This window comes from Oncorhynchus keta, chromosome 32 (genome assembly GCF_023373465.1).
Source record: "Oncorhynchus keta strain PuntledgeMale-10-30-2019 chromosome 32, Oket_V2, whole genome shotgun sequence".
Classification (NCBI taxonomy): domain Eukaryota; kingdom Metazoa; phylum Chordata; class Actinopteri; order Salmoniformes; family Salmonidae; genus Oncorhynchus; species Oncorhynchus keta.
Window position 1 is genome coordinate 14311087 of NC_068452.1, and position 15477 is coordinate 14326563.

Below are 15477 nucleotides of genomic sequence, written 5' to 3' on the forward strand. Positions count from 1 at the left end.
TAGAAACGATCGTTGCGAAACTTTTTGCTACGGTGTCCACTGAATACACCCCAAGTTCAGCTCACCCGGAAATCTTTGAAGTTTGGGGCTGAACTTTGAATAGACATTGACTGAATGTGGTCCAGCAGCAGCCATTGTGTAGAGAGAGTGTAGTGAAGAGCCTACTTGGCATCCAGTCATCTCAGTCCATTTAAGCCATCCGGAGGCACGGCTATGGAGGGATGCGTTTAATTTAGTTAAGGTGATTAACACTTTAGCTTACTAATCCTCTTGTCTTGAGCCTTGTTGGCCTGCCTTCTTCACAGCACGTACTACTCTCTCTCTCTTTCTGTTTCTCTCTTTCTCTGCCTCTCCCGTTCTCTCTTCTCCTCTTCCTAGCCTATTAGATACTAAACTGTTACATATTCAGTCTGTTGAGATCTCTCTCTCTTTTCTCTCTATCCCTCGCCATTCATCTCTCAGTAGGCATATATATCTCTTGGCATGTCTTTCTCATGGTATGATATTAAAATCAAAAGTCTACCCTTAGCTAGGAGACAGTGAGGCCATCCTTTTCATGTGTCAATACAAAGCATCTATTTTACAGTATCAATTAACTGTCTTTGTATAAAAAGCCTGTTGCGAAACACAAGACGGCACCAATGTTCTTTTCCTCAACGAACCCTCATAAATGTTGTCACCCAAACCTTTCACACTTAGAATTTTTCATCAATTATTTACCCGAGTCCCACAACTGGGCCATTGTCCCTTCCTGTTCCGCTATTACAGCGCCGAGATTGGAATCTCCCCATGCGGACCAACCGGGGCTCACAACCCTGACTTTGAACACCTCTGGCTCTGATACATCGCCGGCAGTGCTTTATTTGAAGGGTATGTACACAAGGCCTTCATAACACATTCATAAGGGGTATATGAGCGGTTCATAAATTCTTATGTCACAACTGCTTTAAAATAGCCTAACACTTTGTTTAAATGTGTTGTCATAATGCCTAGCTACATAAGGTGGTCATAAACACTACTTAATTGACATTACATAAGTTGACAAATGATGTCACATAACCAGACCCTAAACCCGTCTCCTTATTTTGTGCTTGAATGACATGCTTATGACATCTCTATGTAGGCATTATAAAGAAGCTTTTAAATAATGAATACATTTTTCTAACATTACAGAATGGAGTTAATGGTCAGACACTGAAATCACACTAGACTGTCGTTCACAGGCAGTTTGTATGAACTTGTATCCACATCCTGGAATCATCTAAAACACCCTATTCAGGAGTCAAATTCTTAGAATAATTAAAGGCCTCCTTTTCTGTCTTAGCACAAACATTTGTTGCATAAACCAATTCATTTTCCACTATCAGATAAGGGGGGAAATGTTTGCTTTTTGATCTGAAATTGACATCACCCACTAATTAATTTGTTATTTTTGCAGATTCAAAGTGTTTGAGCTAGTGATGTAATACATTTTTATCTTTAAAATAAATCTGACATAGCCAATGAACATATAGCACAACTTTGGGTTCCATGCCCCATCTCAAAATCAAATGGTTCAGACCTTCTGGAGGTTTTCTGTCCTCGTTCTGAAATGATCAACTTTACCCTATAAATGACCATACACACCGAATGTTTAAAGCAAAACTATTGCTGATGGTAAACCTGAACAATCAAAAATGGAATGTAGCCTACGCCCTTATCAGCAGGTAGACTATAGCTAGGTGAGAGACATTTCTCAGGCAGTAGCTTAGGCTTCATACACCGGTTTTACTTGACTCAGGAAAACGTTAAAGGGTTAGTTCACCCAAATTACAAAATGATCTATTAGTTTCCTTACCTTGTAAGCAGTCTATGGACAAGGTGTCTTGCTTTGGTTTTGTTTACCTAGCACTTGGAGACAGTTGCCAACTTCTTAGCATTTAAGGGACAAGTACAATGCAAGTCGATGCATTCCACTTTTTAATTTGGGTGATCTATCCCTTTAACACGTTAAATACTGCATGGATGCCTTCTCTCCACTGCAAGTACAAGTTCAAAAGAGGTCTTCTCTTTCCTCACCATGAAAAGTTAACATTAGCCACCCCTATCTGTCATACTCCCTTTGTAAACAACGCTGCTGGATCAATGGTAGGTATTATTTCACTCACACCAGGAAGTGTGTGGAATTCCACAGCACTGCTATGAGCAGGCATGCAGAAGGGAAATAGGGTAATTCTGTGTGAAAAAGGAACAAAATGTGACTTATTTCTCCATAATCCATTTGGAGACAGATGTGAAATAGATGATAAACATATTTCCTCCAAAGGACATTTCTATGGATTGCATTTCAGGAAAGTCCACAACGTCAGGGTCATTAGTTGCTCCATTTTTACATTAAATGACCCAATAAAGACAAGAGTTTCTGGCATGAGCGTCCTCTTTTTAGCCTCCCTCCTGACATGTCTCTGATGTTTGAGTTTTGACATTCAGGACTAGATTGATCAGACACAGAAAGCATGTCTCTCTGCATTTCTGGATAGTTTTTCCATCTGTTATTCTTACGAACAATGACAGTAATTACATCACCTATTAAACACGACAAAACCGCTATAACTGACGACATCCAAAAGCAACACGGATACATATTGCCGTGAACATAGATACATGGTTTTATCTCTCTCCTATTCTCGAAATGCAGTGAAATAAATTCTGCCTTGGTGCAAAGAAAAGGTTGCTCCAGATTCTCCTCTACAGTCGGTGCGAACCCTGTGGCCCGTGTTGCGTTGGCCTATGTTGTGATTTATTTTCTCCGGCTGTAATTACCTGAGATGGCAGCCAAATGCCCTGCTGTGCCCTGCACCTGTGCTGCCTGAGCTAGACTGAGTACATGTCACTGGGACGGAGGAGAGTTGGGTCAGCGTTCCCAATTGGGGCGGGGGGGCAGCCTGCAGGGGGAAGGTTGGCAGAAGGAGTAGAGGTTGGAGTTTTTAGACAGGTGTTAGTAAAGGTTTCATGGCCTACCCCTTTACCCCTGTGACGGCAGTGGGTAATGATTTTGCCTCCATCTGTACCTTGCACCTGTGTTGCCTTGGCTGAGTGGCGCTGGAGCGGTTGGGGTCTGTGGGAAAAGAGCCATGGACAGCCTACAGGGGAAGGTTGGAAGGAGTGGGGGTTGGAGTTCTTAGAGAAGTCGGAGTAGAAATAGGTGTGGGCCAGTCAGAGTAAAGGTTTCATGATCTGTCTGCTGCTGCTTTTCCTCTTCTTTGCCACTGTGACGGTGGTGGAAGGTTGGGTAATGTTGGTCGTGGAATGTTGCAGAGTGTGTGCTTGCATTGGCATTTGTTGTAGGCTAATTTTGCTTTAATCACTTGTGGACAGACTACGTAACATAAATGTTATTGTGGCGTCTATCAACAGACTGGCATGCGATGACTAGCGAGGAACATAATTCCAGTTCACTGGGTTTGAGTCACTGGTTATATAGTGGAATCACACTATCGCAGGGCGGGCATCCTTTGAATTTCGGGACGGGGAGGTGACATTTTGGCCCCTGGGACTTTCAGAGAGGGGTATGAAGCCACTAAAGACTTTCCGGTTTATAATCTAACACTTCTCCCCCCAGAACCTAATCAAGTACTTTGCGTGAATTTCTTGGTTCAGGGTTACTGAAATTATGTTCTCTTGAGAGCTATAGAGTCTTGTTCTCTGCCCTTTGCCAGTGGCCCTTGACGATCAGAAATCTGAAAAGCCGGGATAGGTGGATCAACACCTATCATCTAACTTAACTCACCCCTCCTAAACTAAACCCTAATCCTAAACCAATTTTGATTAACCTTTGAATCTGCCGGCTAAATGTCTGCCTTTAAATCAAATCAAATTGTATTGGTGGTTAATGGTTAACAGATGTTATTGCGAGTGTTGCAAAATGAATGTGCTTCTAGTTCTGACAGTGCAGCGATATCTAACATGTACTCTAACAATTCCACAACAAATATCTAAAACACATAAATTAAAGTAAAGGAATGGAATAAGAATATATATATACAGTTGAAGTTGGAAGTTCACATACACCTTAGCCAAATACATTTAAACTCAGTTTTTCACAATTCCTGACATTTAATCCTCGTAAAAATTCCATCTTTTAGGTCAGTTAGGATCACCACTTTATTTTAAGAATGTGAAATGTCAGAATAATAGTAGAGAGTGATTTATTTCAGCCTTTATTTATTTCATCACATTCACAGTGGGTCAGAAGTTTTCATACACTCAATTAGTATTTGGTAGCATTGCCTTTTAAATTGTTTAACTTGGGTCAAACATTTCGGGTAGCCTTCCACAAGCTTCCCACAATAAGTTGGGTGAATTTCGGCCCATTCCTCCTGACAGAGCTGGTGTAACTAAGTCAGGTTTTTAGGCCTCCTTGCTCACACACGCTTTTTCAGTTCTTCCCACATTTTCTATAGGATTGAGGTCAGGGCTTTGTAATGTTCACTCCAATACCTTGATTTTGTTGTCCTTAAGCCATTTTGCCACAACTTTGGAAGTATGCTTGGGGTCATTGTCCATTTGGATGACCCATTTGCAACCAAGCTTTAACTTCTTGACGGATGTCTTGATGTTGCTTCAATATATCCACATCATTTTCCTACCTCATTGATGCCATCTAATTTTGTGAAGTGCACCACTCACTCCTGCAGCAAAGCACAACATGATGCTGCCATCCCTGTGCTTCACAGTTGGGATGGTGTTCTTCGGCTTGCAAGCCTCCCCTTTTTCCTTCAAACATAACGATGGTCATTATGACCAAACAGTTTTTGTTTCATCAGACCAGAGGACATTTCTCCAAAAAGTACAATATTTGTGCCCATGTGCAGTTGCAAATCGTAGTCTGGCTTTTTTTTATGGTGGTTTTGGAGCAGCGGCTTCTTCCTTGCTGAGCGACCTTTCAGGTTATGTCGATATAGGACTCGTTTTACTGTGCATATAGATATTTTTATATATATATATATATATATTATTATTATTATTATTATTATTATTATATTATTATTATTATTATTATTATTATTATTATTATTATATTTTTGCAGGGTACAATGGTGTTGAATGCTGCTCTTTAGTCAATGAACAGCGTTCTTACATATTTATTCCTCTTGTCCAGATGGGACAGGGCAGTGTGATGGCGATTGCGTCGTCTGTGGATCTATTGGGGCGGTAAGCAAATTGAAGTGGGTCTGGGTGACAGGTAAAGTGGAGGTGATATGATCCTTGACTAGTCTCTCAAAGCATTTCATGATGACAGAAGTTTGTACTACGGGGCGGTAGTCATTTAGTTCAGTTACCTTTGCCTTCTTGGGTACAGGAACAATGCTAGCAATCTTGAAGCATGTGGGGACAGCAGACTGGGATAGGGAGAGATTGAATATGTCTGTAAACACACCAGCCAGCTGGTCTGCGCATGCTCTGAGGGTAGGGATGCCGTCTGGGCTGGCAGTCTTGCGAGGGTTAACACGTTAAAATTTCTTACTCACGTTGGCCATTGGGGAGGAGAGCCCACAGTCCTTGGCAGCGGGTCGTGTCGGTGGCACTGTATTATCCTCAAAGCATGGAAAGTTTAGTTTGTCTGGAAGCAAGACGTCGGTGTCCAGGACGGGGCTGGTTTTCCTTTTGTAATCTGTGATTGTCTGTAGACCCTGCCACATACGTCTCATGTCTGAGCCATTGAATTGTGACTCCTCTTTGTCTCTATACTGACATTACGCTTGTTTGATTGCTTCTTTTCTGTGTTTTGATTTTCCCGTCTTGTATTGACGGTAGGCTTATTGCATTTCTCCACAATAAAATTCACATATTATTGAAATGATGATTCCCTGATCCTGAATGACCACATGATGGTTTTCAATCCATAATGATTTGAATGTCTTTTCACTGAACACATGAAACATGAGTTTCCTTGAGACCGACAATTCCTTACTAGACAGGTCGGGATAAAAAACAGAATACTACACAGTTGTCCCATTAGACCAGAATCTCAAAAAACTGAAGTCATCATGACTATGCAAGTTTTATCTGTAGCTATTTAATGGCCCAGTGCAGTCAAACGTGATTTCCTGTGTTTTATATTTATTTCCATACTATGAGGTTGGAATAATACTGTGAAATTCCAGCCTTTGGTGGGATGGAGTTTTTGCCTGCCTGGTGTCATCACCTTTAATAGACCAATAAGAGGGAGAGAGTTTCAAATCGGTCTACCAGTAACAGCTAGTTTTCAGTTTTCCTCTCCCAACTCAGACCATTCCTCGACAGTCCTCGCAATATTCTTGCTTGAGAAATTGCTTTTTGCTTAAAAAATATTGTTGTTTCCTTTTGACCATTTTAATTAAAAGTGATCACGGTAAGGTTGTTACCCTGAAAGGATTTGATATTCAAATAAAAATGTCTGAATTGGACCTATGGGTTGAGCCCCGATTCCAAAACACATCCTTCTCAAGGTGTGCTCTTGGTCAGCTCTTCATCGATCGCCCGAGGCTTTCTGTGTGTGTTTTTGGAGACTGGTCGATGTGCTCCCCCTCTGTCTTGTTTGTCTTCCAGGCTCGGAACGTCACCACAGGGGAGCTGGCGGCCATCAAGGTCATCAAACTGGAGCCCGGTAAGAATCTTTGCCTCCCTCTTCTCCCACTCTGGGGTTAAGTTTCCCCTACGTACAGATCTAGCATCAGTTAGACTGTCCTATTATTCCATTTGACTCACTTAAGTCTTCTCTTCCCCACCATTCTACTTCTCCAGTCATACTGTGCCTGTTTATGAGACCCACTAAACATTTAGAAGAATTTACTTAAGACCCTAGGCAAAATAAAAGTGTTATGCAAATGAAGCCCACCTGAATGCCCCAGGCCATATGCATACAGTATATTATGACCAAGTGAGAGCATAACATTAGTGTTTATGTTGGTTGGAGCATGTTGTTTACAGTAGAGTTGTGGGTTTAAATCCTGTATAGGTCACACACTGACCTTATTAGTGTAAAAGGCATCTGCATCATACCTACCATATAATTTGTCACGTTTTTATTCTAGCCCAGCATTAACACAAAATATTCAGAATAGGGTTAACAAATTCCTTATTTCGGGAATCTTCCATCCAGGATATCTGGAAAAACCTGGGAAGTTTGGGAGAATTACCAGAATTTTGCAACCCTAATTCTGACCCCCCACACACACACACACATCCTTTTTCATAAAGATAAACTAGATGAGGTATAGGCCAACTGACCCAATACACTACACCAATAACCTATAGAGGTGATGTCTAACAATCCAAAATTGTAGTGTTTTTCTTAGTTAGCATTAGCAGGCTTACTCATCGATCCACAGTTAGTCATAATTGCTACCATAAAACAGCCTAATTACAGTTGGTTTGTGTTTGGTGATAGTTTGTCACCAGTCAGTTGCACAATTGCATTCTGCTATGAATAGCACGTTATCAGTCTCCTTGCAATCTCTAAACTGCATTCTGTTCTGTTGCTTCCATATGTGGGAATAATAGCAAACTAGCTCTCACATGCTATCTGCTAACTTTTAGCCTAAACCCATTTCTGTCCCTTGGCTATGATAAGTGGATTGGTTAGGTTGAATTGATCATATGTAAGTAATGTTTGAATTAGTTTGGTTCTATTCACAGGAGTCTACAGACGGAAGGACAGTTCATAATAATGGTGCCATTAACCTCCTGTGGATCCATTCTTGTAATGCATCAACATTTTCTAAGGATGTTTGCTACGTGTGACAACCGATATGACATTTTTTCCCGATATCCAATATTTTCCTTGACAAAAAAACACAATTCCCGATAACAGATATTAACATCTTTTGCAGCCTTTTAAGCATTCTTGTACAATTAAATAGTTAACACACACACATGGATGCAGCGGTCTAAGGCACTGCATCTCCGTGCAAGAGGCGTCACTACAGTCCCTGGTTCGAATCCAGGCTGTATCACAACTGGCCGGGATTGGGAGTCCCATAGGGAGGCGCACAATTGGCCCAGCGTCGTCCGGGCCGTCATTGTAAATAAGAATTTGTTCTTAACTGACTTGCCTAGTTAAAGAAAGGTTACACACACACACACACTACACTGACTAAAAAGTTATTTTGTTGGCATTTACGTATGTCCCCATTACCAGAAAAACATAATCAAAACCCATTTCTTTCACTTACTTGCTGTACTGTTTTGTTGGTCATTTGTTCAGTCGTTTCAGTATCAACCAGGAATTCTATGGAACGCCGTTTGGGTCTTTGCGTGTCAAAAATGATACACGTGTCAAATAACACTATTTGACGTGTCAAATAACACTATTTGACCAATCAAGACCTGAATATGACTGCATGTCACATAATAACTTAAAGCGTTTATAAAAGTGTTATGTAGTTATTACACAGTCACACTATTTCATATGTCACAATGATTTATCGATACATATGCTATGATGCTGGTGAAGTTGTCTTGCGCACCTAACCCCAGGGTTAAGTAGCTAGCTAGCTATTTATTTTTAAACTGAAGTTCAATTTCAATAGGCGAAAAACAAGTGGCTACCTAGCGAATACTTACTCCCAAGGATTTCTAAATCAATGCTAAGAATAATGAAAATGACTGCAGTTTCTACTGATCATGGTTTTCAGACTGGTTGTATTGGTGCTAGCTAGGTACCAAGCTAAAGCTAGCTATCCCAGAAGTTGCGGTCGAACAAATGATGCTTTATTACCAACGCGGTATTGTAAACACATCGTTTTGTTGCCGGTATTTGCTTGTTGCAGACTTTTTTGTACAGATTTGACAGTGCTACTGTATCTTTTTTGACACGTAAAGACCCAAACGGCGTTCCACCGTATGTTTGTCGTGACGCTAATAGCAGTGATGCTATTAGTGTGTAACTCTGGTAGGGCAACATCTGAAAAATATTGCACTTGGTAGTGTGTAGCGGTGCTCGACCAGTCGGCGAAAGCCAACATCACCCACGACAGAGAACGGTTGATTGTCAGGGGCATTGAATTCCATTATCATGGCTTTAATGGATTTTGCCTTTGAGTTGTCTCGCTGAAATGTTCTTACTCTTTCAAATTACTTGTTGACTGCTTGATCCATACAGCAGACATTGTGGTCCAGGTAAGGAATGTATAAAGCACAATTTTACGTGGCCTCATTACGTCATACGTTATATAGGTATGCAAGGTTTTTTAGCATCAGTGTTAAACTAGACATCTGGCCGATACCGATGTTGGCATTTTTAGCTAATATCGTTCAATTCCGATATGTTCACCGATATATTGTGCATTAGAGGTCGGCCGATTATGATTTTTCAAAGCCGATACCGATTAATCGGCCAGTTTATATATATATATATATATATATATATATATATATATATATATATATAATGTAATAATGACAATTACAACAGTACTGAAAAAATAAAAGTGTCAAACTTAATATAATCCATTAATAAAATCTATTTAGTCTCAAATAAATAATGAAACTTGTTCAATTTGGTTTAAATAATGCATTAACAAAGTGTTGGAGAGGAAAGTAAAAGTGCAATATTTGCCATGTAAAAAGCTAACGTTTAAGTTCCTTGCTCAGAACATGAGAATATATGAAAGCCGGTGGTTCCTTTTAACATGAGTCTTCAATATTCCCAGGTAAGAGGGTTTAGATTGTAGTTATATAGGACTAGTTCTCTCTATACCATTTGTATTTCATTAACCTTTGACAATTGGATGTTCTTATAGGCACTATAGTATTTCCAGCCTAATCTCAGGAGTTGGTAGGCTTGAAGTCATAAACAGCAAGAGATGCTGGCAAATGCAGGAATGTGCTGTTTGAATGAATGAGTATGAGCCTGCTGCTGCCTTCCACCGCTCAGTCAGACTGCTCTATCAAATATCAAATTGTAGATTGAATTGTAAACACACAGAAATACGAGCCTTAGGTCATTAATATGGTCAAACGATCATTTAGAGGAAAAAAGGTTTATTCCTTCAGTGTATTTTATCTAATGGGTGGCATCCCGAACTCTAAATATTGCTGTTACATTGCACAACCTTCAATGGTTATGTCATAATTATGTACAATTCTGCCAAATTACGGTCTTTGTTAGGAAGAAATGGTCTTCACACCGTTCGCAACAAGCCAGGCAGCCCAAACTGCTGCATATACCCTGACTCTGCTTGCACAGAACGCAAGAAAAGTGACGCAATTTCCCTAGTTAAAAGAAATTCATGTTAGCAAGCAATATTAACTAAATATGCTGGTTTAAAATATATATAATTGTGTATTAATTTTAAGAAAGGCATTGATGTTTATAGTTAGGTACACATTGGTGCAACGACAGTACTTTTGTCACGAATGTGCTTGTTAAATCATCATCCATTTGGCGAAGTAGGCTGTGATTCGCCGAAAAATTTACAGGCACCACATCGATTATATGCAACGCAGGACAAGCTAGATAAACTCGCAATATCATCAACCATGTGTAGTTAACTAGTGATTATGTTAAGATTGATTGGTTTTTATAAGATACGTTTAATGCTAGCAAGTATCTTAACTTGGCTCCCTTGCTGCACTCGCGTAACAGGTAGTCAGCCTGCCACGCAGTCTCCTCGTGGAGTGCAATGTAATCGGCCATAATCGGTGACCAAAAATGCCTATTACCTATTGTTATGAAAACTTGAAATCGGCCCTGATTAATCTGTCGACCTCTATCGTGCATCCCTACTTTTGAGCTTCGTATAACACTAATTCCAAATCAACCAATAGCCCTTACACCTCTTAATACAAAATCTGAAAGGTTCGGATACATATAAGCAATATCATGAAAACATTTTTTAAAATTATTATTATTCCCCCCCCCTGGCCAAGATAAAGCAAAGCAGTTCAACACATATAACGACACAGAGTTACACATGGAGTAAAACAAACATGCAGTCAATAATACAGTATAAACAAGTCTATATACGATGTGAGCAAATGAGGTGAGATAAGAGAGATAAAGGCAAAAAAAGGCCATGGTGGCAAAGTAAATACAATATAGCAAGTAAAACACTGGAATTGTAGATTTGCAGTGGAAGAATGTGCAAAGTAGAAATAAAAATAATGGGGTGCAAAGGAGCAAAATAAATACAGTCGGGAAAGAGGTAGTTGTTTGGGCTAAATTATAGGTGGGCTATGTACAGGTGCAGTAATCTGGGAGCTGCTCTGACAGTTGGTGCTTAAAGCTAGTGAGGGAGTTTCAGAGATTTTTGTAGTTCGTTCCAGTCATTGGCAGCAGAGAACTGGAAGGAGAGGCGGCGAAAAAAATAATTGGGTTTGGGGGTGACCAGAGAGATATACCTGCTGGAGCGCGTGCTACAGGTGGGTGATACTATGGTGACCAGCGAGCTGAGATAAGGGGGGACTTTACCTAGCAGGGTCTTGTAGATGACCTGGAGCCAGTGGGTTTGGCGACGAGTATGAAGCGAGGGCCAGCCAACGAGAGCGTACAGGTCGCAATGGTGGGTAGTATATGGGGCTTTGGTGACAAAACGGATTGCACTGTGATAGACTGCATCCAATTTGTTGAGTAGGGTATTGGAGGCTATTTTGTAAATGACATCGCCGAAGTCGAGGATTGGTAGGATGGTCAGTTTTACAAGGGTATGTTTGGCAGCATGAGTGAAGGATGATTTGTTGCGAAATAGGAAGCCAATTCTAGATTTAACTTTGGATTGGAGATGTTTGATGTGGAGAGTTTACAGTCTCACCAGACACCTGGGTATTTGTAGTTGTCCACGTATTCTAAGTCATAGCCGTCCAGAGTAGTGATGTTGGACAGGCGGGCAGGTGCAGGCAGCGATCGGTTGAAGAGCATGCATTTAGTTTTACTTGTATTTAAGAGCAATTGGAGGCCATGGAAGGAGAGTTGTATGGCATTGAAGCTTGCCTGGAGGGTTGTTAACACAGTGTCCAAAGATGGGCCAGAAGTATACAGAATGGTGTTGTCTGAGTAGAGGTGGATCAGAGACTCACCAGCAGCAAGAGCGACATCATTGATGTATACAGAGAAGAGAGTCGGTCCAAGAATTGAACCCTGTGGCACCCCCATAGAGACTGCCAGAGGTCCGGACAGCAGACCCTCCGATTTGACACACTGAACTCTATCAGAGAAGTAGTTGGTGAACCAGGCGAGGCAATCATTTGAGAAACCAAGGCTGTCGAGTCTGCCGATGAGGATGTGGTGATTGACAGAGTCGAAAGCCGTGGCCAGATCAATGAATACGGCTGCAGAGTAATGTTTCTTATCGATGGAGGTTAAGATATCGTTTAGGACCTTGACCAGCTCTGAAACCACATTGCATAGCGGAGAAGGTATGGTGCGATTCGAAATGGTCGGTAATCTGTTTGTTGACTTGGCTTTCGAAGACCGTAGAAAGGCAGGGTAGGATAGATATAGGTCTGTAGCAGTTTGGGTCAAGAGTGTCCCCCCCTTTGAAGAGGGGGATGACCGCAGCTGCTTTCCAATCTTTGGGAATCTCAGATGACACGAGAGGTTGAACAGGCTAGTAATAGGGGTGACAACAATTTCGGCAGATAATTTTAGAAAGAAAGGGTCCAGATTGTCTAGCCCGGCTGATTTGTAGGGGTCCAGATTTTGCAGCTCTTTCAGAATATCAGCTGACTGGATTTGGGAGAAGGAGAAATGGGGAAGGCTTGGGCGAGTTGCTGTGGGGAGTGCAGTACTGTTGACCGGGGTAGGAGTAGCCAGCTGTAGAAAAATGCTTATTGAAATTCTCAATTATAGTGGATTTATCAGTGGTGACAGTGTTTCCTATATTCAGTGCAGTGGGCAGCTGGGAGGAGGTGTTCTTATTCTCCATGGACTTAACAGTGTCCCAGAATGTTTTTGAGTTATTGTTGCAGGAAGCAAGTTTGACGACAAAGTGGAGCTATTACCTTATTGCTTATACCTATCCAATCCAATTATTTCAGATTTACTAATGGGTGGCTAATGTGGAGTTTAGAACATCTCATTCTGTACAGTCATATGATATTGTATTTTACTGACTCTAATAGGTTACAGTTAACTTTTGCTGCTATAGTCGAACCAACCCAGGGGGTGGGAACTGGTGGGTGTAGGCTAGGCTAGACTAAAGAAATATTTACTTTTTTTTCTTTCTATGAATCAACAGGGATTCACTTTGAGTTTGGCTTGTTAGACTGACAGTCAGCAGGTGGTAGGCTTGATGGACTTTGTGTGTACGGGCATGTGTGCGGTTATCTGTGCGTACGTGCGTGCGTGTGTGTACAGATATGCAGCCTGTGGGGTACTATCTGATGTTGCGGATGGTAAAGAGTTCAGACAGGAAGCAGCCTCTGCTTGTGCGAAGCACACGTGTGTGTGTGTGTGTGTGTGTGTGTATATGACCACTAATATCGTTCGTTGCCGGTGTTTGCTTGTTTGCGGACTTCTTTGTGCAGATTTGACAGTGCTACTCAACTATTCAACTTTCAGGCAGTCCGTTAAATATAGAGTACAGAATAGGATCTTGATTTGAATACCCTGTTTCTAGAGTACATTGTGGTGTATTTGAGGTTTTAAAAAAAACGCTTCTGAAGTTTGTAATTTCCACTTTAACATTTGACTTAATTTTCCATTACAAAAAAATGTATCAACCCCTATGAAAATGTTCATTAAATATAATCCACTTAAAAAAAATACATTTCCTGTTGCTGCAGGATAATTTTTCTGCTGTAGCAAACTGGCTCAAATGAAGTTCCTACATCTGTAGTTATCCAATGTTGACTTTCATAATTTTGTGTGCATGTGTGGCCGTATGTGTTGTTGTCCTTGTACGTGAGTGTGTTCTTCAACAACCAAAGCTATTCTTGGGCGGAAGGTTGAGGGGTCAGTCAGCATTGAACCGCCCCCGGACTCTCCCAATCCTCTCCTTTTAATGTCAAACCACCTCTTTACCATATCTGCTGTGACAGCTCCTGCCTTGCTTTTGGTGTGTGTCCCAAATGGCACCCTATTCCCTTTTTAGAAAAAATTGTGCACTACATAGGGAATAGGGTGCCATTTGAGGAGGAAGATTTAGTATAGACACTCAAGACTAGAGTATTTCTGCAAGGCTTTTGGACTGTGGGACCTCTGTCGTTGTGCTTTTAACTTTAACAGGCACTATTGATTTGTTGCAACTTCCCTCTCCCTCCATTTGTGTGTCTATTCTTGTAAGGACACTGCATAATTCTACAATAACAGGAATTGATTTGGGGTTTATTTGTGGCATATTTTTAGGTTGTGCTCATTCCATGGTCTAACCTTTTGATTTGTGTCAGTTGTGTTATCATCCACAGCTGACAGTAAACCATGTTTTATTTATATAAAGGGATAGTAAGCAAAATTACAAAATGACATTTGTAGCCTTACCTTGTGAGCAGTTCTTACAGTCTCTCATTGTCCATGGCATAGACTGCATTCAGGGTAAGGAATCAAATAAGTAATTTGGGTGAACTATCCCTTTAATCTTAAACGGGTGTGGATTCTAATACAAATGATATGCCCCATATCTTTAAATGTTCATTAATGAGTTCCATAGAACCATATTTTATTCAATATCACATGATCTTCTATGCAGAGGCCTGTGTGACGATGGAGTTAACACGCAGGACTGGCGCCGAGAAACATGCGAGGCATCAATCAAATTAATAGGCCAATAGGAGTGGATTTTGCCCTCTGCATGTAGTCGCTCAAGGCACTTTTTTCAAGGCCCCCTTTTTGAAAGACCATCAATGTTAGGTGTGTGAGTCAGTTTATCATAAAAGAACACTGTACTGTGAAGTTATTGGGAATACCAGTCACTTCAAGGTTGCGTCTCTAATGACTTCCCTATATAGTGAACTACTTTTGACCAGGGCCCATTGGGCTCTGGTTAAAAATAGTGGACTTATTATTTGTGACACATCCACACGCTTAAGACAACGTCCAAGATGGGGTTTCTGATGTTGTTTGAACTTCCCTTTGCGGATGTCTATGGGTTAAATGCTTTATTTTTTTCTTACAGCACATTAGAGGTAGAGAATGCACCAGACAGGGCTTTGATGGTTTGCTAGATTGACAGTGACAATTGGAGCTGGAAAGGGATCAGAAACTTTAAAGAGAGAGAGTGTGTGTCTTCCCAGATTTATCAGGTGGACCACATGCAGTCGATTTTGGCCTGGAGGTCTCTTATTAGCCATTCACGCTAACGCACTGCAGGAACCCCATCTAAAATTAATGTGGCCAAGGTTTTCCCCCATCTCCTTAAAATGCCAACAGCACTGCATGACGAAGGGAAGGTGCCACAATCCACTGTGACAGCGTGGAGTGACATGGAGGTGCTTGTCAGTACGCATCACGGCCAGGGCAACTAGCACTCTTGACAGATGGAGCCATGGTGTCCATGAGTGTGTTTCTTGGTGACAGGG

At 41.1% G+C, this 15477-nt stretch overlaps 1 protein-coding gene and 1 pseudogene across 1 annotated transcript in view; one reads left to right on the forward strand and one right to left on the reverse strand.

Annotated features, from left to right (window-relative positions):
- The window catches only part of LOC118365066 (transmembrane protein 178A-like), a 41214-nt gene extending 39191 nt beyond the window's left edge, over positions 1-2023 (reverse strand). The window contains exon 1 of the mRNA XM_052490670.1: positions 1838-2023. The gene's annotated coding sequence lies outside the window, so the exon portion shown is untranslated. The remainder of the gene's footprint in view (positions 1-1837) is intronic.
- The window catches only part of LOC118365067 (mitogen-activated protein kinase kinase kinase kinase 3-like), a 97032-nt pseudogene that overhangs the window by 12166 nt on the left and 69389 nt on the right, over positions 1-15477 (forward strand).